The sequence below is a fragment of the Bacillus rossius genome, chromosome 16 (assembly GCF_032445375.1).
Source record: "Bacillus rossius redtenbacheri isolate Brsri chromosome 16, Brsri_v3, whole genome shotgun sequence".
NCBI classification, from domain to species: Eukaryota; Metazoa; Arthropoda; class Insecta; order Phasmatodea; family Bacillidae; genus Bacillus; species Bacillus rossius.
Window position 1 is genome coordinate 37,959,844 of NC_086343.1, and position 23,689 is coordinate 37,983,532.

Consider the following 23,689-nt stretch of genomic DNA (forward strand, 5'->3'; position numbering starts at 1 on the left):
AAATCTCTGGCCTGATTTTGATTTGTCCAAACGGTCTTCCCCCCGGCAAAAGAAAAGTTTCAACTTCTTCAACTAGTGAAACAAATTGTACCAGGTTGCGAAAATGCAGAAGAGTGCGTTGAAAAGTGGACGGCCATTGACGACTGTGGCCACGAGGAATACACAGATAAAGATATCGTAGCAGATGTGCAGGGAACGTCAACTGATCTCGATGCAGACGACAGTGAGGAGGAAGGGAACGCACCGACTGATGCAGCCAGTGCCCTTGATCTGTCTTTGCGCTACGTCAAGCAACATGCCGATGCAACCCCAACAGATGTTATGTTTATGCGACGTTGGCGAAACATTGCATCTTCAAGCCGATTCAGTGCATTGCGTCAAAGGAAGTTTAATGACTTTGTCTCTTAGATAATGGTTAGCTTTTTTACTTTATGTTTTGTGTCAATCCTGTACAGAACATGAATTCTACATATAGTATGTAAGTAAATTCAAAAATTTTCAATACGTACATATGTATTTAAGTACTATGTATGTAAATCTATTTTTTTCCTCTTTTCAGTTAGACAGTGAAATAGATAAATTATAAGTTTCTTATGTACATATTAATAAACGTACAAAATTACTTAAAAAATTGTTTTTGTATACTTTTCCTAGTTCTTAAATGTTAAATAAATATATATATTTTTTGTCCTACCCCTGTTCGGATTAGGCGGATTTTCGGATTAGCGGGGTTCGGATTAGCGGGACTCTACTGTATATATATCTTTGCCCCTGAAACAGTTATTTAAAATAATTGGTGATGTCTTTAAAAAGTGACTATCAAGTCTAAGGATTACATTTTTGAAGTGAAAACTTCTTTAGCCGCGTTTAGCGATTTTTGACAGGGGCAAAACTCATGGGTTCGCGTCACCGACATGCTAGTAACGTGTTGCGCCAGACTGGCGAATCGCAGTGGCCGGTGTACATGTATACGCATATATACACTAATACATTGTATATACTCGACTGTATCATGTGCGGGTTGGACTCTTTTTTGGATGGGTAAAATCTTGTGAGTTCGCATCACCGAAATGCTGTAGTAGCAGTCAGTGAAGTTAATTTGACCACGTGAATACATATGACCTAGGTCTGACATCGCTGATAAGTCGTAGCTAGGTAATTAATTTTTACGTAATTTTGACATATCACTGACATCTGTTGTGACTAAAATATGATATAGCCTATATGATAAATGATATCATCCTGACATCGTACTGATATAATACCAAAATCATTTTCTTACGTAAATTTGACGTAGAAATGATTTCATATTACACATTTTAAAACAAAGTTTTTAAGTTTTCACTTCTGTTGACAGTCCCCATGACTGGCTATTTTTTTAGTGTCAGAGTGTTAAATATGAGGGAGGGATGGATTAACACTATGGCCACTACCATAAAACCGCAACTACACAGACTTTCAGTTGCAAGGTTTTGAGATGCATCAGTGTGAAAAAATTACTATTTTCATCACGTTAAATTGCTTGGATTAAATATTTACCACTCAGTAAATGTCTTGGAAGTAGGCAACCAACGTAGTCCAATTTTTATTTGCATTTCCATGAACAACGGAACTCTGTGAATACGTTCAGTGAAAGCTGTGTTTGGCACACCGTACAGCACAATGTGCCCAGGTGGGTGGGCGCAGGCATAAACATCGCGCAGTTAATGATGCGTGATGCCAAGCTTGTGGCTGGGTGTGTATAGTGAGGTGGCGTGCTGGTGAGAGAAACATGAGTCACACACCTGAATAATCCGAATTATCTTCAGTTGAATTTTTTTGACGTGGCAACGTCTAACAAATCGATGAACGCCGGCTACACGCACGAAAAAGTGTCCCGTAACGCACATTGTCCCTTTACGCTATGTCCCGTTACGCTCATTGTACGCTTGCACTACATCGATCTCTCTTACACTCGATTGAAACAACCATCGATTTGACTTTTCCGAGGCACATTAAACTTGAAACACTCCCATTCGTTTCCTACTTTTCCTATCATCGTTCTATCCTTAATAGAATAACACAGATTGGAAGAAGTTAAATAGCAAACATGTATAAAAGTTATAGCTAAAATAATCTCTTCGTTAAAGTAATAAACATATTTGATTGAATGGGTGCAAATAAAATTTAATTTATCAATGAAATTGTAGATTTCATTTCACTCCTTCTTTGTATCCATACAAAATAGTGATAATTCAATAAAAATGATTCAATTTTATTCATAAAAGTGTGCAATTATTTCATCAATGTTTTGTTATGAATTTGTCACGTTAAACTATCGTCTGTAGACCGAATTTTCAGACAACCAATTTTTTTATGTGGTAAAATAAATAAAATTCCTGTTATATATATATAAATTCTCAAAAAGATGAGATATTTATTTATTTTTATAAGTTATATTTTTGCACGCCTAAATGATCGTAACAAATTGTAATGTTTAGTTGAGACAAGTCTTGAAGTTTCACCAGAGGCGCGTTGTCGACGCAAAGACTGCACCCTGGTTCGTTGCCTGGTGGCTGATACCAACTAGCGTTTAATCTGCGAGGGCCTTTTCAGCCGCTGACTTCATAGCGACTGACATAAGATGCCGTTTATCCGACAGCACTCTAAGCACAATTTGTTTCTTACGAAGCTATTTCCAAAATAACTCTTAATTTAGTTAGGAGTGATCACTCGTAATCACTCCTAGTTAAGGAGTGATTTTGGAAATAGCAATTTTTGTACATTTTTGTTTTCACTATCATTATCTTTGTTAAAATAAGTACTTTCTTTATAACAGATTTTACGGGTCTGAATTTTTGTGTTCGTTAACATAACATAAGTAAAATATTATCAAAATAAAGACTTTTTTTCAATAATTAATGTTGTATCTTACTTGCATCCTAATCACAACTACTAAGCAGTTTCAATCATGTTTCAGTTATTTTATTAAAAAAATACTTTTCGAAATCCATTCGAGACCTCGAAAATGCCGAGATCTCGCCGAGATCGAATTTCTGATCCCTCGAGATCTCGACTTAGCGATCTCGTCTCGAGATTGCATTCCCTACCTGGCGCGCAGAGGCGAAGATGCGTTTCACGAGCGAGCCAGTGTCACCCTTAGCGCCCCTGCGATTATAGAGCTCATGGCCTCAGCCGGGCGGCCATCTTAAGGGACCCACCTAGTCAGTGATGTTAATGAGGCGAAATTATAAGTTTGACGCTCGCTGGTGCTTCTAGCGCGGTGTCGCCTCTAAGCGCTAGGCTGTGGACTTAAATCGTGCGTTGGGCAATTTTGAGATATGAGCGCTGACTCTAACATTTTATGGCGAAGAAATGAAGACAACGGTGTACTGCACCTGTGTACGGTCGCACCTGTGTTTTCGTTCCATGTGCGTCTCTGCCTGAGGAAGGGAGCAGATAGCAGTTCCCGAAACCTCGCTTGTTTCTGTTTTAGAAAACGGTTGTGTTTGTTTCGTCTTTTCGTTTTGTTGTGTTTTTGGTCTCGTTTTGACTGTTGTGCTGAATTTTTTTGGGTTCAATATTTTTGTGCTGTCATCATTTGAGATTTTTTTTCGTTCTCTTCTGTTTTTGGAAAACTATTGTGTTTGTTTCGTCTTTTCGTTTTGCTGTGTTTTTGTCTCGTTTCAATTGTTGTGCTGAATTTTTTGGGTTCGGTATTTTTGTGCTGTCATCATTTTTGGTTTTTTTTCGTTTTGTTAGTCCATTTTTGTTTGTTTTTCTTTGTTTGTTGACCATATTCCTGTTGTGGAGTATTGTGTGGTGCTTATATCCTGACAACAGCAATTTTTTGCTTAATTTGTGTTTTTGTCATTTGTGTTTTTTGTAGTTTTCTTCTACAAACACATGTTCATAGCAATGGCGTATGTTCAAAAGCTTACATCAAGTCATGCACTCCCATTGCACAAATGTTTCAAAGATAATATGGTGTACTGCAGGTACCTTGAGGGCTTTCACGAATATTTAACGGATGTTTCATGCCTAAAAATCATCCTAAAACCATACGTTTTAGTCACGTTCAATCTCCTAAAACTAAAGCTCATAAACTAAATACGGGAACAGAATTACTCATCTGCCCTCAGCGTATTCTTAAATACTTTTCGTAAGCAGGCTTCACTTTGATGTCTTGAGCAGTTTTCGAATCGCACGGGTCTTTCTGAAGCTCTGCACACCGTGTGTGTGACCGGGCAGGCGGGCTCCGAAGATAGCCCACTGGAAGTGCAAACAAATGTGGCTGTTTTCCTTTACAGACGAATAAGTATATAGGCCGATATATACATAGCTAAGCGATTAGTCTGTATTGCGATTAAACCACAATATTGATGACGTCATCAACATGGTGGTGCTTACATCATTACAAACCCTACATTCTGGGGCGACCAGCGGTGGGAAACATTAAACATGTCTGTTTTTCCTAAAATTAGTTTCATAAGGAAATTACATTTTGGTATCGTAACGGATAGGTACTATAATCCTACATATAAATATTATTAGGCACCTTGCACATATTTATCAGAGGAGTTTTGTAAACAAGATTACGTGTTGAATTTTAATTAGATTAACATTAGAAAACGGCCTAAACAAAACTTTAAGAAAAATTAAATCCGTCATACTTTGCGAGATATTTCGGTGAATTACTATAATGGTAACGAAGCAATAAATTATGTCTGAGAGTACCACGTTTATAAATTCACTAATTTCACATAAAATGCAACCAAACAGAATGCAATTCTATTCCACATAACTTTAAATGGCTCAAGTAGATAAAGACTAAACGACTACTTCAAAAATCTTTATTTTGTAGTTTTTTTTTGTGGAATAAGTTATTGAATACTAACCATTATTACATTTTATAGTTTAAGGAAAGTAGCTCATATAATGATATTACCTTGCAAAATTGTAAACGAACTTTAAGTTAAAAAAATATATTATTTGGTACTCTGCTGTAAACATCTTAGTTTTCGGAAGAGGGCATTTTTGAAAAATAATTTCGTGAAAATGGAACGGAAGAAGATAAACGGAAATATGTCCCAAAGATGGCGGACCCACATGTTGAAACATAAACATGTATGACTTTTGTAAGCATTATGGGACACAACAAACATATTTGTGTGTCCATGAAACTTTTTGATATTGAAACTACCCTGGAATATATTTGATAATCTAAAATAGTCATAATAAAAACTAAATACAAGTTTTGAAATACCTAAGAAACAATGCATTACAATATTATTACGGCACATATTCTCCTATCAGTAGTAACACATCGGTAGATCGCGTGTGTGTAAACCTTAAGATACGTGGTGCAAATCTTGTTAGTGGAATACTTGTATTTTACTTTTTATAACATTAAAATATATTATATAATAATGCTGAATAGTCTAAATAATGTTAAGGTTGGTTCGTAGGAAGTATTTACAGACTGATTTCAGTAGTTTAAGCAAAAACAAATGTACAAACAAATACATAAAGTAATAATATGTTGTTTTTCTAATGTTTCAGGTTAATATTTTAATAATACCATAAAAGTGTAGCTTCTAACGTGTTCAAAAACTTTATAGTATTAACGGTTAAGTAAATTTTAACAAGCTTGTTAATAACAAGTTATAATGGTTTATGTATATTGTATAAAGCAGCATAGGCCTATTATGTAATAATATACATTACAATGATATATTAATTTATAATATCCATTTATATGACTTCTGTCATACGTATTTGTACATATGTATATAAATACCTTGTAAATATTTCAATATGAACCACGTGTCCTAAAATGAATTCATATTTTTCCTTAATTCTAACCCTACAACAGTTATTTTTTCGAAAATTTTGGAGATGAAAGAAATTTTTTAATATAACAGTTTTTGAATTTTACAAGGTTTCAACTGATTTAGGAAATTGATCCACAGCCGGGTTTTAGTACAGTTTCAAGTCTTTTATCGGAGACGTGCTGCCTTTTGAGCATGATGGTGGCAAACAATATTATACGATTCTGGTAGTGCATTCTAGGGTTGGGCGCAGAAAGTGTGTGTTTCGCATCTACAAATTTTGGTACGTACTTGAAAAGCGAACATTTTCTTGATCAGCATATTTATCACACTCGGCATTATTTGAAAGAATTTTACGTAAACTTTCGTGTCCGAGTTTAGTATTGAAAGTCAATATGAAAACATATGTATTTGCTCGTTAGCGAGATTAAATGTTTACACATCTCTGCGAGTAATGAAAGACTCGCTCAAGTTCTTTAATTTTATTCTTTTATCAATGCGCACTTATTATTACAAACTTATGAACTGCGAAACGTGTTAAAAATACCTGTTTACCTTAAAACAAAATTAATTAAAAATTATCAGGATTTAAATTCTAGTTCGTATATGACACGTGTTTGTGAAGGTAGCTTGTAGACCGAGGTGATCCCAGACAAAGACACACACGCAGACAGAATCCAAGGAACTTGGGTTAGGACTCGTGTATGACCTTAAGATCTGGAAATTCGCTGAAAGGATTTCTACAACCAGGGTACTTGAAAGAACGTGGGATTTGGTGGGTTTCAAACCGGTTCATGTCGATGGCGACCGCAGCGCGCAACCACCGCGGCGCCTCTCTCGGCTCCGCATCGTGTGACACGGGAAGATGACGTCACTCGAGCGAGGGAAACTCCCAAAGCAGGGGCTCGGAACACGATTCACGACTCACGATTCACGATTCATTAGGAACTTCTTAGTGAGACAAAACTAGGGAGGCATAGTATGTTCTCGACTCTCATATTTTTAGTAGTATATTTCTTTCATGCAAAGACAGTCTTTTAGGTCGCTGTGGCATTAATACATCGTTAGCAGTAGGGAATACAGTCGCGGAGAGTATAGCCCAAAGTTAATTGATTTGAAGATGTAATTATTAGTTAATATTTAAACTATTCGTTAAATTACAAAAATCTGGATATCTGACCACAAATGAATCACACTTCCATATATACATTATTAACTCTCTCCACTGGAGTTCGGGTCGACAATGGATCTCTCTACTGTTCGTCTCTTATCGCGTAGCTCGGTTCCATCACACTGATTCGCACTACTCAATCGTCCACCGCGCAGACAACTACGTCACAGATGCTCTGGTTCTCGATAATTCTACAGTCGCACATGAAGACCATGACTCTTCGCCCGCTATCGCTCGCCAAAGGGCTAATCTCCCTCTTCACTTCACTCATGCATCGTTCTGAGGATTCGATGGTGTCGCCACTCACCGCTGGTCAACCGCATATTAAATACCCGCCAAGTCCCGCCCTGGAGAAGTATCGTAGCCCTCGGAAATGTCACGTCAAGATCCCTGACTTAAGACTCGAAGCCGCCAGAACCATCGTGTCCTTGTTAAGCTACTGCGACGGGAATCTGGAGACCTGCCAAATTCTTAGAATTTTTTGTTAAATACCTGACACATGAAAGTAAACTATTCCAAAAAAGGGTATGGGGTGAAATATTTAAAAAAAAAGTTGTCGTAAAAAGTTTTCCCTTAAGTCATTTATCCTAAAAACTAATTCTATTCGACAAATGACATTAAAACAAATACTTTAGGGCAAACGACTGGGTTAGTGAGATCGTTCCAAACAACTCGGCGTTATAAATTGGAATACTTACAACTTTCTTTATACATCCATCATCCATCCAAGGCATTTCTCGCCGTTTTTCCTCGTTAATCCGGCGCTCTTAGTGCTAGCCTTTCCCCCCCGGGGACCCCACAGGTGTGGATACGAATACGCCGTATGTGCGGATCGGGAGAGGTGTTAGCGCACCGGCTATGACCAGGAGGCTGAGGTTATCCAACCCTGCTTGGTCACCACCTCGACCCCCTACCACACTCAGCTAAACCGACAGTTGGCTGTGTTCTTAGCCCTGTAGACTTTGTCAATACTGCTGGCGCCTGTAGTCCAGTCATCTTAGTAAGTTCACCTCGGAATTTGAGATACCCAGCTATAAACTCGTTTAAATTAGTATTTTGACATCCTTAAAGTTGTCTCAAAACATACATATGGTAGGGTGTATGCGTCTATTAAAATCTAAGGTCAAAGGTCACAAAAATCGATTTATTGCACATTTGTTTTGCAAATATCTCGTTTCCTATGGGTTTTTCGCTATTTGTATTTATTATCAATATTTTAGAGGATTAAATTCCCTACAACTTGTGTTTCAAAAATTTTTTTATACGTTGAATTGTTTTTGAGATACAGGATGGAGACCGCCAGGTTAGAGCATCATTTGTCAACCGGTAGTCCCTGTCAAAAACACGCCATATAAAGTTTATTAATTATTGATAAATACATAGTTATTAATAATTTTAATTTCTTACTAACTATAACATTATATTTAATAATTATTATACTTACGTATCTATTTTAGATAAGTATTAATTCATTTAATAACACTTACCTGCCCATGTAGTATAGAATTGTTAAAGAAAATACTTAAATTATATTTCAATTATAATGTCATTTATATAGGTAAATAACTTCTTAAATAAATAAAAAAAAAGAAATTCTCAATTAATGTTTTTATTCAAAAATATCATTCCATACATTTATCGTTGTGGAAATTAAAACAGTTAAATAAAAATTACATGAACTACAAATTATAATTTTAATTATCTTCTTCGTCTTCATCGTCGTCTTCCGACCGCTGTAGTATTTAAAAGTCCTCTTCTTTATCGTCTTCAACGACTTTTGTCTCCAGATCTTCCATGAATTCGGGGTCAAAGGTTCTGTCTTCATTGACATCGCTCTGATATGGTAAAGCATTGAGACAAGCTTGCCCATTACACTGGCCGCAAGCTGAAGAGCACTGCAACCCCGATTTCCTGCATCCACATAGCGAACCACAACCACTCTTGCAGTCGCAGAATATTGTGTTGAGCTATTCCTCTGGAGCAGGTGCTAAAATTGTCGTGAAAGGTTCCAGGAATTCGTTACGCATTGTCCAGCCCTATAACTGGGGTTAAAAATCATGCCCTAACCATGTTTGAACTTGATAATGAACACGATTGAAATGTTGGTGAGCTGCTGCACGTGTTGGTGGAATATTTGATAACTACACAGGTTTATTCAGTTTTGTAGACTTGACGTTTTGTGCATAACGAAGGTGATCGATACTGTCCACAGATTTTGGAGCATTATAGACTGCCAACAAGATTTCAATTTTATTCTCAAATAATCTTTGAACCGGACAGTTTTCTTCTTCAAATGCTGCGGCAAGTTGATCCAAATTCGGCAGTTTCTGAAGTGTTTTCAAAAAACGGCTTTTCCCTTTTTTTTTAAAGCGCAGAAGTCATATCACAGCTAGTTTATGGATTTTAAAAAGTAATTAGTGGAAATGAGAATGCAATTAAAATGTAATTAAAGTTTGTCCCTTAGTTATTTTTTAATTTTATGAATCAATTAAAAGTGTTATTGGATAGATAAATATTTAATTAATGATAAAAATTATTATATATAATGTAATAGTTAATAAGAAGTGAAATTTATTAATAATCATGTATTTTTAAATAATTAATAAACTTTATATGACGTGTTTTTGACCGGGACTACCGGTTAACAAATGATGCTCTAACCTCTCTCTCGAAAACGATTCAACGTACAAAAACATTTTTGTAACACAAGTTGTAGGGAATTTAATCCTCTACAAATAGCGAAAAGCCCATAGGAAACGAGATATTTACAAAAAATTTGCAAAAAATAAATTTTTGTGACCTTTGACCTTATATTTTAATATTTTAATAGACGCGTACATCCTACCACATGCAGGTATTGAGACAACTTTTAGGATGTCAAAATACAAGTTTATACGAGTTTATAGCTGGGAATCTCAAATTCCGAGATACTTACCTAATTTTGACAAAGATGACTGGACTACTACACCGATCTACCACACCACACTGCGACCCCTCCGTCAACTAGTACCGTGGTCCGGTGGATGCCTTTCCAACCTCTCCTACTATCCAAGTTAGTAACCAGAGCTGAATCGTCGCTCACTGCGTCGACTCATCATCAGGCTAGGGAACTCTTAGAGTATCCTCCAAGCGATCGGAGCACCACCACCAAGTACGAAACCTACCCATTGTGATCCCGGGCCAACAAAGGGAATCTCAGCGGGGATGTCCATTCAGATAAGAGTAGAATATGAATGGGGCTCCGGGGACATAGAGTCTGAAGCGTGGTGCGTGGTGCCGATGTCCGCCATCTTGGATTGTGATGTCAAGGCGGCCATAATGGATGACCTTGACCTATTACTTTGACCTTTGACCTATTACTTTGACCTTTGACCTTAACCTTTAGCCCTACCAATCTTTAACATTGACCTTGAACTATGTATACCTTTGACCTCAGTCGCCATCTTGACATCGAGCGCCCCAATACCTGAATGTTTCAATTTTCTTTATAATCGCCATCATGAATTCTAAAAGCTTCCCAGCCATCTTTGATCTGATGTCAAGGCCACTTTTTTCAATTCTGACATTATGACCACCATCTTTACTTCGTCTGCTGGAGGCCGCCATCTTGGATAACAACATGACCGTTCTTTCTTGCAGCAAGCATGCGAGCCGTCAAAGCGCGCCAAAATACGACAGTTAGGTCCGTTCTACAATGACACGTAAACGAAGACGGATATCACGGAACTGAGTTTCTACAACAGCACGCGTCGGAGATGTACCCGTACGGATTAGCTCGGCGATGCTGAGCTTTTTCCGTTTACGTCGCTCCGTGTGACCAATAGAAGCCCAGTACTTAGGTGCTATGGTAGCCATGTTTGTTTACATTTTAAGTACGTTGAAACTTATTTTAAGTACAAGAATATATAGTGTTATATTATTATTAATTTGGGTTTATTTTTATTATATACACGATGACCCGGAAAATTTCGTACCTCTTAAAATTGATTTGATTGTAACTCTTCATAAGCTATTATTAAAGACCGGAAAAATTAGCGGATTCATTTCGTGATAGGCTGAAATTCAAACATGTGTACAATTCTGCTGGTTCTGCTATTGACTCGCAGTTTAACTGGAGCTCTCTGGGTCAATGAGAGACTATCGATCAAAGAATTGTCGAATCACAAGCTACCCAGTGGAGACGCCTCACAATTTAGAACCCAATGAACACGCGTGTTTACTTGAGAAATGCAAAGGATAATGGAGGCTATCCTAGAGGTCATTGAATCCGCGAATTTTTCCGGTCCCTAGCTATTATCAATCCTTATCGACCTTCCAACTCTGTTTCATTGAGATCGAGAATTTTATCCGCATCGAGTACGGTTTGGGTTTTGTTTGCTTATTAAATGAAAATTATTATTAACCGCAAAATCATTCCTCGAGTTTTGCTAAAACACATTTAAATTCATTTGTAGTTTTGTGTAAGCCTGCAAAGTCAAATTGCCTTAATATAATGGCTGATCAAAAATAAAATGTTCACAAAATGTAATTAAATTCGCTTTAACCAACTATTCTCAAAATCCTCTACCTTTATTTTACGAAAAACGATTTTAAATGTAACAGGTTTCACAAAACCACACGGAATAAATAATACATAGAGGAAAAACAGTTATGCATAGCGAAGCTGTCAAACGAAAGGTCCGCCACGTCTGCCATATATTTAGGGCCATGCAGTTTTCGCGAAAATATTTTGAGACTAGATGAAAGTTAAAACACTGTAGCACAGTCTGTTTTTCGTGATTGGGTGAGTTTCTCCGAGGTACAACTCGATTGCAACAACACCAATCACAGTGATTCAGTGCGGAAGTAAACGCGTCCTGAGTGGCTCGGTCAAATAAGACGACTTCTCTCGCAGACGGCCGTCAATCACAAGGAAGAAACCACAGGTGCGGGTATAACTTGTTGCAGTCTAATAAGTGTTGAGATCTTTTCGCGAAAAATGCCTGGCCCTACATATATTGAAAGTAATCGGTAGTGGCAATTCCAATTCAAAATTACCTAATTCGATTTTTTAGATTTTTCAGCTGTTTCCTTTGGGGTTTTCACAATTATTTTTTCCTAAAAAATCCCTGTAATGAGGCGAACAAAAGAAATAAAAAATCATTCAAATCGGTCGAGCCGTTTTCTAGTTTTAGCGATACTAACCACGGCAATTGTTTTTTAAATATAGATATCTAAATCCTGCACATAATATAGATAAAAAAAATTTAGTAAATTAAATTAATATTTCCTAGCCTTGAAATGCAATCTTATTGGTTGTCAATTGTTACTTTTCCGTGCATCGTGGAAGCAGCAGACGCGATAGTGAAATGTTCCGGAGATCAGTATTCGTCTACATGCTGTTGTAGAACATGTCTAACCGGTCCCCTCGGACATTGCTAGGGGCGAAATTTCCCCACTACAGGCAGAACTGAAGCGAGGCGGGTTTCCCTGGTTTCCCTGCTTTCCCAGCAGTGATGCGTGCCACTGTTGAAAAGCTTAACCATTGATCACGAAGAACACTTTTTTACGAATTATCCAGGGAATTTCGTAGATTCAAGGCAGTGGTTCACAGAATTTTTCAGCTACGGAACACGTTTCAAAGCAAAAGTTTCTCGTGGAGTTCCACGAATCATGTAAGTAACTGTGGACTGTGCGTCGTACTTTTTTCGTTTTCAAATTTTGATCACTTCCAGTACTCAGAAAATACAGAAATTGTGCTGTTCAACACATAAATGGCTCTGGAATAATTATAAATTCATACACAAAAAAACCGAAATTTTTTGGTTTTTGATGTGAAACTTCCTAGGGAAAAACCACGGTACTGATATTTGTGACGGATAGAGCAAACCTAAGTTCACAAAGACAAAGGAAAACTTTAAAGTTTGATCGGTTTAATGAATTTTAACAAAGTGGGCAGCACTTTAATAAAAATTCTTGTCAAATTCAGGTCCAAGGCCGGGGTTTAATATTTTTTAAAGTAATTTTCGCTTTTATCAAAGCCGTTCCATTATATAGTATAATATTTCGATGGAGCTGCTCCGGCAGCGAGCTATAGCAGGGGTGTGCAAATTACGTATGATTTGCGTCCAAAAATGTATTTTAAAACGAAATTAGCGTATATTTAACACAATAAGCATTATTTTTAAGAATTATACTATAATTTTGTGTTAGAGCTTTGTATAGTAATTGTTTTTGCAACACGAGAACACATGAATTTGCTTGATACTGAGGTTCGAGGTTATACAACTCTGGGAGCACTGATACTCAAATTTTGATCTAAATACGTCTTTAAAATTGCTTCCGTAGTGGGAGGCAATTCAAAATACGAATGATAAAATCTGGGGATAGAGTTTGGTGTTGCAGCTACATATCTATCATCTCCATCCAAAATTTAATCACACCAATGGATAGAAAAATGATCAAAGAATTTGTTACGCTAATTGAGGCCTATGACGCAATTTTGAGGTCATTTTGCTGCGTTTCTAGATTTCCATTTTGTATAGCTAACCTTTTATTCGGAAAACCTATGACGTTCGTTTGAGTTTCAATCGCCAGCTCTCGTCAAAATCCATCTATTGCATATATAAAACATTAGTGTAAAATAGTTACAGTGAATATATATGGTGTTGAAATAAAAAATATAATTAAAAATATATAATGTCGGCCTATAGATACGCGTCAAAAAGCCAAATACAAATACAGTGATCGTATACGGTTGGAAAGGGCTTCCCAAAAGCAATCGAATGATACCAATAAAACACCAAATGACCGACTAAAGCAGTGCCGGGAACGTAAAAGAATGAAAGCGGCCGAGCGGATCAGGGACGGTGCCAGTACATCTGCAGCTGGGGCGGTTGAAATTATTCAAGTGAATGGTGAAATCACTTCTATATCGACGCTGTACTGTGTAGGCATCGATTGTGTACGATCGTCGATTATGAAGTTACATTGGGCAGCAGCTAGTGCACGTTTCGTGCCCGGAGGACTTCTTAGTGTTCAAACATGTTTATAACATACATAAAACTATCGTATTCTATATTTTGCATATAAAATATAACCTGTTACGTACACGTATTCACGTACAACACACGGCTGTGTCCATGGCAAAGCCACACCCATATTTTTTGACGTGATAACGTCTTATAAATCGATGAACGGCGGCTACACGCACGAAAAAGCATGACTCATTGTCACGTTCCGCCTGAGCCGAGCGTGCAAGAACCGGCCAACCACCGTGCGAGAAAATCTTCTATAATATCAAACAAGTTAAGGCAGGCTTTTTAACTTATTTTTTTTTGTGATTATATTTAAACAAATTATTTGAATTAAATTTGCAAAAAAAACTGTAAATAATATTTTAAAATTAAGAAGTATGCAGTTTTTCATCAATGTTTATCTTATGACGTTATCACGTAACATTATCGTCCGTAAACCAACTTTACCGACAATCACATTTTTTTAATCGATTTTGGTCTTTAGAATTTATACTTTTTTTTTGTAAACAGGAAGAACTTGTATTCTTAGTTAAGAAATTTATTTTTTTTAGAATTATAAATGCGTGTCTAAATGCGCATGTCTAAAAACTCAACAAGCCCCTTCTCAATTTAATTTGGCATGCGTTGTGACAAGTACGAGCTCACAGAAATGGTTACATCATTCAAGTTTATAATTTCCAAATCGATTTATTCGCGCAAACAAGTGCACTATTTTAGCCCAGCTCTGTTTTTGGTGGGCAGAGGAAAACCATTCTTATGCTGGTAAGTCCAGTTCACAAGGTATTTTGGTTATCTTAATAATTTTTTTGGTGTTATTTTGAAAACGCGTTGTTAAGTTGTTTAAAACAATACTTTATGTCATTGAATTATGATATTCATTATGGAACGAGGTGGATATACAATATTTATTGTGATCGTAAATTATACGGAATAAAACAAATATTATCACTGGGAAAAATGAGAAAATCATTAGTTTGTGAACACCAGACACTTGAAAACCACATTTTCATCCAACGATATCCTGGGTACTACCCGACTTAAGATATAATCATCTATTCTTTACAAATAACTTGGATGTCTGTGTGAATAATGCTCACGAAATGGTAAAGCTATATTCAATTAAATAGCTAAAATAGAAGCCAAAAGTCAAACCATTGACCTATTAAGATAGTGAATAGTGTTTTATAAAATAATAGTGAGGGGAATAACAAATAAATAGGAATGAAAGAAAAAAAATATATAGATAAATATTTCCACTTAGATAAAAACAATTTTCGAAGAATTCGAACAAAATTTGTCCACATTTGTATGTTGACGTGGCCTCCAGTTTAAAATACAATTCAAGACTTCAATAACTCATATTATGGGTTAAATATTTTTAATTATAACATATTTTCAAAACAGGGAACTTATTTAAAATCTTTTTTAGTGAATATAAACAAAAATATTCTGAGGGCAATTACACCAAACGCCACCAGCCAAAACCGATTTTAACTGACGTATCGCTTAAAACCGCGCCGTTTTGCGGCTAAGTAAAACAGATTATGGAATGAAATATATACAATAAATTCGCGAATGGCAATGCATAACTTAAATGAGCAGCAGGGAATGCCAAAAAAAAAATGAAGCAATTTTGGTTAAGGAACACGTATCTCTAAACGAAACTCTTCAAAGCTGCAGGTGCAAAAAGTAGCACGCAAATTTGAATTGGGCGGGCTTCAGGGGACTACTCCATTGGCTGATACGACGATCGATTGCAGCGCCAGTGACGTTCAAACGCATTTGCATCATTTCCGTTTTTTAGTATGTGTGTTCTTATATTTGTCCAGCCAGCTTGATTTAGGTTTTCCAAGGTTTGCTAACATTATTCCAGACAAGTGACGAAGGTAATGGCCTATCCCTTCCACAATCTTCCTTTATTTTTTTCTTTATGTATCGGTCTCTATCGGCGTCGTTACAGACAGGATATACTTCGCAAGGAACATTTATTGTATTTTCTCCTAGTTAGACACACTAAATATATATTTGTATTTCATATTTCTTTATAGCCTACAACCATATGAAAGAGCATTTTCCGCTATTCTCTGAGCGAATAAGAATGAGGCAGCTTTTCTACTGAATAACGTCTGTGTTCCAACTGCACGTAACTACGAGGTGTTAAACATTATCCTACCAATCACAAGAGTAAGTAGGTTCTAAATTTTTTTTGAAAAATAATTACGGTAATTATGCGCAAAATACGTGATAGAATTATCAAAATGATATTTTTGATCATTATTAATAAGTTTGCCTATACTGTAAATGTGGCAATGCGTTTTTCGAAGTATTTTGTTTCCTAAGAAAGATGATATATTCCAGTTTGGTGTTTACGTTAGTGTTTTATTTTCACCATATTTGGTTATGTTTCCGCGTTGTAGGTAATCATAAGTTAACGGTTGGTTTAGGTCAGTAACACGAATATTACGTAAGCATTGTTAAGGAAAGAAAATGTGCAAAGTTACTTCCTCAATATTTTTCTCGACAGATGAAGTTTTCGCACGTCAAAGAGATCATAACCAACATGAAATTTTGGTTATTTTAAGCTATAGCCATTTTGAATGCTGTAGAATCCAGTTGGAAATTAAAATCACCGCTTTACGGAAAGATTGAGGCACACTATACACTATTGGAAACTATTGTAACTTGACCAAATACAGCTGTCTTTAGACATCGTTATCACCGGGACATAAAAATCGAAAATCAGGCACGGTGAATGGTCATTAGGGGTCAACTTATTACAATGAAATGAACAATAGCAAATTCCAGAACACAACAGAACATACTATTTCATATCAACGTGTCAAAACTTAACACAACTGACCTGCACATACTTCATTTTAACTTGGAAACTAATATAGTTCATAAATAACATCATATACTATATATTTAATAACACTGCTGCAGTCTGTGGGAGTTATTTTTGTTCTTCTGGAAATTGATCATTGGGAGCCACGTGACCTCATGACTAGAGACCGGAAAAATTCGCGAATTAATTTCGCAATAGGCTAAAATACAGATCGTTATACCTCAGTGCAGCCTCTGCTATTGGCTCACAACTCACATGGATCACTCTGGGCCAATGAGAAACACCCGACCAAAGCTTTATCGAATCACAGGCTGCTACGATGGGACGTCTCACAAGACAGCAGCCAATCAGTGGATGGCATTTGACCGAGTGTACGTAAAACTATAGAGTTCATCCTACAGGTCATTGAAACCGCGAATTTTTCCGGTCACTACCCATGACCCTGAGGATCCACCACCCTGCCCAAAATATACAAGTAACGAAGTAAAATAAATAAGGAGCTTATAAATGACGTGTTGTTTAATGGTTACCAGCTTTCACAGTTATCACTGCGACGCTCTCATGTGATCTATACGATTACCCACCGGCCAAAGCAGTGAGCAAGCGCGCCTCACATTTGAGCGTTTTCGCGCATCATTTCTCCCCATGTGTTATGATCACACCCCATGTTGGCACAACATTTCTCACAGAAAATAAGGTCGGTTTTCAGCTCCTTTATGTATTCCACTTCGTGTCTGCTAATGAAACAACAAGCAGACGCTCAAATAGGGAGCTGAGCGTCCAGTCTTACCTGCAGCCGGCCGCACGCTCTTACTTTTACCCGCGCCGCGCGCACTTTCTTTCTGAGCCCGTGGCGCGCGCGGCCCGGGAGAAAGGTGATACCAGGCCGTCACGCGCGAGAGAGAGGGGAGGATGCATGACGTCAGGACACTCTCCCCTCCCCTTGTCGTTCCAATACCTGCCGGCATCCCCACACCTGTGACGACACAACTGCAGATTTTTTTTTCTTCCTAACCTTACTAAAACTTAGTGTATTTAGGAGGGGTCCGGGTTAGGGAGGGACCTAGGTGCGTCTCAGGCCGAAGCCTATACGCCTAGTCATGCTGGGATTAGCCATGCAAGGAGCGGGTCGCATGCATCATGTGCTAGGAGGGGATTGGTCAGCCATGGCAGCGATATGCGCCATGACTAACTCCCCTCACTCTTAAATCTAGACTATAACTAGAGATAGGTTGGGCCCAGAAAAACTTGCAAAGACACAGGGAAAACCCTGGGCACATTCATGCAGGATGCAAATTGTCATGCATTACGTGTATGAATTTACAGGAGACAGAGGATGGTCTGAATGAAGTGTTGGACAGAGTAGAAAAGAGTCTACCATGCGGGGGTTGGGCACTTGGAATCGTAGTCCGCTTTGCTAATTGTCCAGTACTGGATTTAGTGACCAGGGACGCAAGCACCCCTGGTGGTGAGTGGTTGCACTGACCACTCACTCCGCCGCCAGTCAGCACCTATAAAACTAAGAAACTAAGACAGAAAACAGATAAATGACTTACAAACTAGGCATTTCGTTACGAAATATGCAAACACCCAACTCAGGGATGGACGTGCAGTGCTTAAGATAAAACTAAAATAAGAACTATAAATAATATTTTTATTTTTTTAATTTTATTATTTTTTTAGTTTTTTTTATTATTTCACAATTATATATTTTTTTATGACTATTACTTAGTATCTAGGACTTATTACTAATTTACAAATCTCTAATATATACTACTATACTACTAGTTAAATATAGAGGAACTGTCGGTGTATAAAGTTACAGGTGAATTAAGTCAAGACATATTCGCATTTTGGTATTTGTTGCAAGCTTGCAATTCAAAATCCCATGTCTTTCAGAAATACAACCGGCACAGGAGGTGAAGCCTGCCAGGCGGGCCATGCCCATAGGACATAGGAAGTCAGCCCTAACAGCACAGGCAGTGGAACTCCCGGGAGCCAAACATACACCTGCGTGCTTCGGACCATTTTAAATTAGCAAATTATTTCATTAATGTCTATAATTTAAGTTTCAACTCGCGGGAGACTGATTGGCCGATCGCTCCGCCAGCCACAGCACACTACGGAGATCTGTGAGCCAAGATTGAATTTGGCATTTTATATTTTCCATGCAACTCTGGATCTTGTTCGCCCAGTGATGAAATATATGGGTTTCTGCTTATGGCACATTTAACATAGAATTTTTGCGCAGTTTGGAAATAATAATGTTTTAAAAGTTCGAGTTTGAGCTCTCTGTGCATAGCCCTTACGGGGCAATACACAGGCGCATCTGTCGCAATACGAATACTCTTATTCTGAATTCTCTGTAGCTTGATTAAGTGAGATTCCGCTGCTGTTGCCCACACCGGCGCTGCATACGTGATTATTGGTTTCATTAGTACGTTATAAATTATTATTCAGTTTTTAACAGAGCAACCTAAACTTCTGCTCATGATGGGGTAGAGGGCCATGAGCCTAGTGAAAGCTGATTTTCTTTTCGCCTCTATGTGATCGCGCCATAGTAGTTTTCTATCCATGTGCACGCCTAAATATTTAAAAACATTTTTGTGAGGAATTTGCTCATTGAAAAGTGTTAGTCGTGGTCTCTCTTCGAGTGGCGAGAGATGTTTACGCGTAAAAACTATAGCTTCTGATTTAGTAGGGTTAACCTTAATTCGCCATTTTGTGCACCACTGTTCTATTGAATTTAACGCGGTTTGATATCTGTCTGCTGCGAGTTCTAGAATACTAGATCTGCTAAACAATACCGTATCGTCCGCGTAGCAGCCAAACTGAACTGATCGGTGTGCGGGCTTAGGCATATCATGGATATAAATATTGAATAAATCCGGCCCCAAAATGCTGCCTTGTGGGACTCCTGCTTTAATTATTTTAAAATCGGATTGTGCTCCTTCTGTCGTGACTCTAAACAATCGAGTTTCCAAATACGAGGCCAGTAATTTAATATAACAATCGGGAAAGTCAGTTTTATATAATTTATAAATTAAGCCTTCGTGAAGTACTCTATCAAAGGCTTTTTCTATGTCCAAAAACGCTGCGAGATTATAGCTATTCTGATTGAACGCAGTTATTATTTGTTCTGTCAAACGGACCAGTTGATGCGTTGTTGAATGCGCGCTGCGAAAACCAAATTGTTCGTCCGGCAGTACGTTATTTTCTTTAATGTGAGCATTTAGTCGCTGCAGAATTAAGCATTCAGCTACTTTTGACAATGTACTCAGCAGACTAATGGGCCTATAATTTTGGGGCAGTGTGTTATCTTTTCCGGATTTATGAAAAACTATCACATTTGCTTCTTTCCACTGCAATGGAAAATACTGTAGTTTAAGTATTCAATTTATTAATTGAGCTAAGTATTCCAAAATTTCGTCGGGCAGTTTCTTAAGGACTACTGCCTGAATGCCATCGTTTCCTGGTGCCTTACGTGGTTTCATACGCCTGATAGCCTTTTTAACTTCCTGAGATTGAGTTAAGTAAGGTTTTGAAGTTAAAGGCTGATTAAGTTTAATTGTAAGGTATCTGTATATTCCGCCAATAAATTGCGGGTCACAGGGTTCTATATTAGGTTGGAAGGCTAATTCAAGGGTATTCGCGAAGGCTTGTGCCTTGTCTGTCGGTGTAAAAGCGAACCCAGTGCGAGTTTGTAGCGGAGGTATTATATCTATGTTATGAAGGAATCGCTTTGTCATACTCCAGGTGATACCATCTTGCACCTGTAGCTGAGAGACTTTCGTCTCCCTTTGGCTGCTCCTCCATAGAGTTATTTCATCGGAAATTATTTTCTGAAATTCATTAAATTCTCGCTTTAATGTCGCGCTGCCTACGTCGAATATATTCGCGCCTTGACACACCTGCAGTTCATTGTCAAGCGCACCCGAGCCGCCCCGACCTCGCCCGAGCACAAACGAACACACCGTCCAGGCCGGTTTTACAGATTTTTTTTCCTAACCTAACTAAAACTAAGTGTATTTTGGAGGGGTCCAGGTTAGGGAGGGACCTAGGAGCGTCTCAGGCCGAAGCCTATACGCCTAGTCATGCTGGGATTAGCCATGCAGGAAGAGGGTCACATGCATCATGTGCTAGGAGGAGATTGGCCAGCCATGGCAATGATTGGCGCCATGACTAACTCTCCTCACGCTTAAATCTAGACTATAACTAGAGATAGGTTGGGCCCAGGTAAAACCTGCATAGATACAGGGAAAACCCTGGGCACATTCGTGCAGGATTCAATTTGGCGTGCATTACATGTAGGAATTTACAGGAGACAGGGGATGGTCTGGATGAAGTGTTGGACAGTGTAGAAAAGAATCTACCATGCGGGGGTTGGGCACTTGGACTCGTGGTCCACTTTGTTTTTTATCCAGGACTGGATTTAGTGACCAGGGTCGCAAGCGCCCATGGTGATTGAGTAGTTGCACTGACCACTCACTCCGCCGCCAGTCAGCACCTAAAAAACTAAGAAACTAAGACAGAAAAAACATAAATGACTTACAAACAAGGCATTTCGTTACGAAATATGAGTAGTATGTGAAAGGGGCTCCTGCGCCTGGCGCTGGCGCGTGGTTTTGGTATCAGGGTCCGCCATCTCTGATTGTGACGTAACGGTGGCCATCTTGGATGAGCGTAACGGGACACATCGTAACGGGACAAGTATATAACGGCGGCCATTTTGATCCGCTATCTTTAAATGAGCGCCCCACTTATTATGATGAAATTTTTGTCTCTGTCGCCATATTTTTTTTTCTGTTCCGCTTGGAGGCCGCCATCTTGGATACCGTCGACTTTGTTTCTGTTGTTTGTTCCTAGACAGCGCCAGCGTCGCTCTTTATTTTTTTCTGTTCCACTGGAGGCTGACATCTTGGATACCGACGACTTTGTTTCTGTTGTTTGTTCCTAGATAGCGACAGCGTCGCTCTTGATTTTTGTCTGTTCCACTGGAGGCCGCCATCTTGGATACCGTCGACTTTGTTTCTGCTGTTTTTTCCTAGAGAGCGCCAACGTTGCTCTGTCGCATCACATAAGGTCGATGTTCCATTACCTACCGGAGCTATTATGGTCCTTATCGACATATTAATTTTAATTTTTTATGCAAAATACATTGGAAGCGTTGTGATTCGAACCAGCTCAGCTCTGATCTCTAGGTTGGAAAACATATGCTTTTAACCACTCTGATATCGAGACATTTACCAGACTGAGAATTAAATAAGGTATATATAAAAATAACATGCATATTCGGACTTGAAATTTTATTTCATTTTAAGTAATATTAGCACTACCTGTTCAAGACTGAACCACCATCTTGTATTAAGACGTAACTGTTGCAATTATCGTTACGGTCGCCATATTTAAAATCCGCAATTTTTATGTTAGAAAATCGGGCCAATTTTTAAAAATCATAAAAAAAATTAAATAATCGAATTAAAAAATAAAATACTTAAAAACCACTGTTAAACTTAGCTTAAGGTCGCTATCTTAGATTATATAAATGTTACATGTTTCGTTACGCCCGCCATCTTGGTTGAGTACTATGTCATCGTTACACTTTATGTTACGATTGTCATATTGGACCCTATTAATGTTGCAATTATCGTTATGGTCAACATCTTGAAATTTAGATACCATCGTGTAAATCCGTAACTTTTATGTTAGAACATCGGGAAAAATTCCGAAATTCATCAAAAAATTAACATATTATAATTCTGACTGATTAGATCGATTTCCGTCCTTGGTTCGAAACCGGTGAGGGCAAAAAAAAAACAAACAGAAAAAACAGCTTCCTCCACAGAAGCCACATACAGACTGTCCTAACACCACCAATACCAAGGTATATATCTTCAGCTGGTATGACGTCATGTCCGCCATCTTTTCTTCGTCCGCTGGAGACAGTCATCTTGTTTTCGTCTGCTAGAGTGTGCTGACGACATGTTAGTATAATTTTCTGTTCACCATACTTTTAACCTCGACTGTTGGCATTGAACTTTGACATTACAGTAGTATATAAATGGGGTTCCGAGATCTGGCTTCTGGCTGTGGAGCCGAGAGCCGATCCACATCTCTGACGTCTCGTCCATCTCTGACGTCACGGCGGCCATCTTGGATAAGCGTAACGTGACACTTTTTCGTGCATGCAGCCGGCGTAACGGGACACAGCGTAACGGGACATAACGTAACGGGACAAGTAGATCACGGCGGCCATTTTGGATCCGTCATCTTGGATCCGCCATTTTGGATGACGTCATTGTGTGTTCTCGAAAATTCCGGTGGTGATGTGTTTTCCGCCATATTGGATGATGACGTCACCGTTGCAATTTTCGTTACGGTCGCCATCTTGAAAATCCGTAATTATTATCTGATTTTAATGAAAAAAATTCCAAAATTCATCAAAAAATTAACTTATTCGAATTCTGATTGATTATATCGATTCCCGTCCTTGGTTCGATTCCCGGTGAGTGCAAACATCAGATCCTTCCTCCATGAAAGCTACCTAGACTGATCTACCACCACCAGTACCAAGGTATATATCATCAACTGGTATGACATCATGTCCGCCATCTTGTCTTCATCCGCTGGAGACCACCATCTTGTTTTCGTCAGCTAGAGTGTGCCGATACCATGTAGTATAATTATCTGGTCACTAAACTTGTGTCCTCAACTGTTGACATTGAACATTGACCTTGAAATTTGACCTTGACCTTGAACTTTGACCTTGACCTTGAAATTTGACCTTGACTTTGAACTTTGACCTTGACCTTGAAATTTGACCTTGACCTTGAACTTTGACCTTGAC

General features: G+C 38.2%; 1 protein-coding gene across 1 annotated transcript in view; it reads right to left on the bottom strand.

Moving 5' to 3' along the window:
* The window catches only part of LOC134539983 (glucose dehydrogenase [FAD, quinone]-like), a 132,774-nt gene extending 115,086 nt beyond the window's left edge, over nt 1-17,688 (bottom strand). The window contains exon 1 of the mRNA XM_063382388.1: nt 17,633-17,688. The gene's annotated coding sequence lies outside the window, so the exon portion shown is untranslated. The remainder of the gene's footprint in view (nt 1-17,632) is intronic.
* Between the last annotated feature and the right edge of the window lie 6,001 nt (nt 17,689-23,689).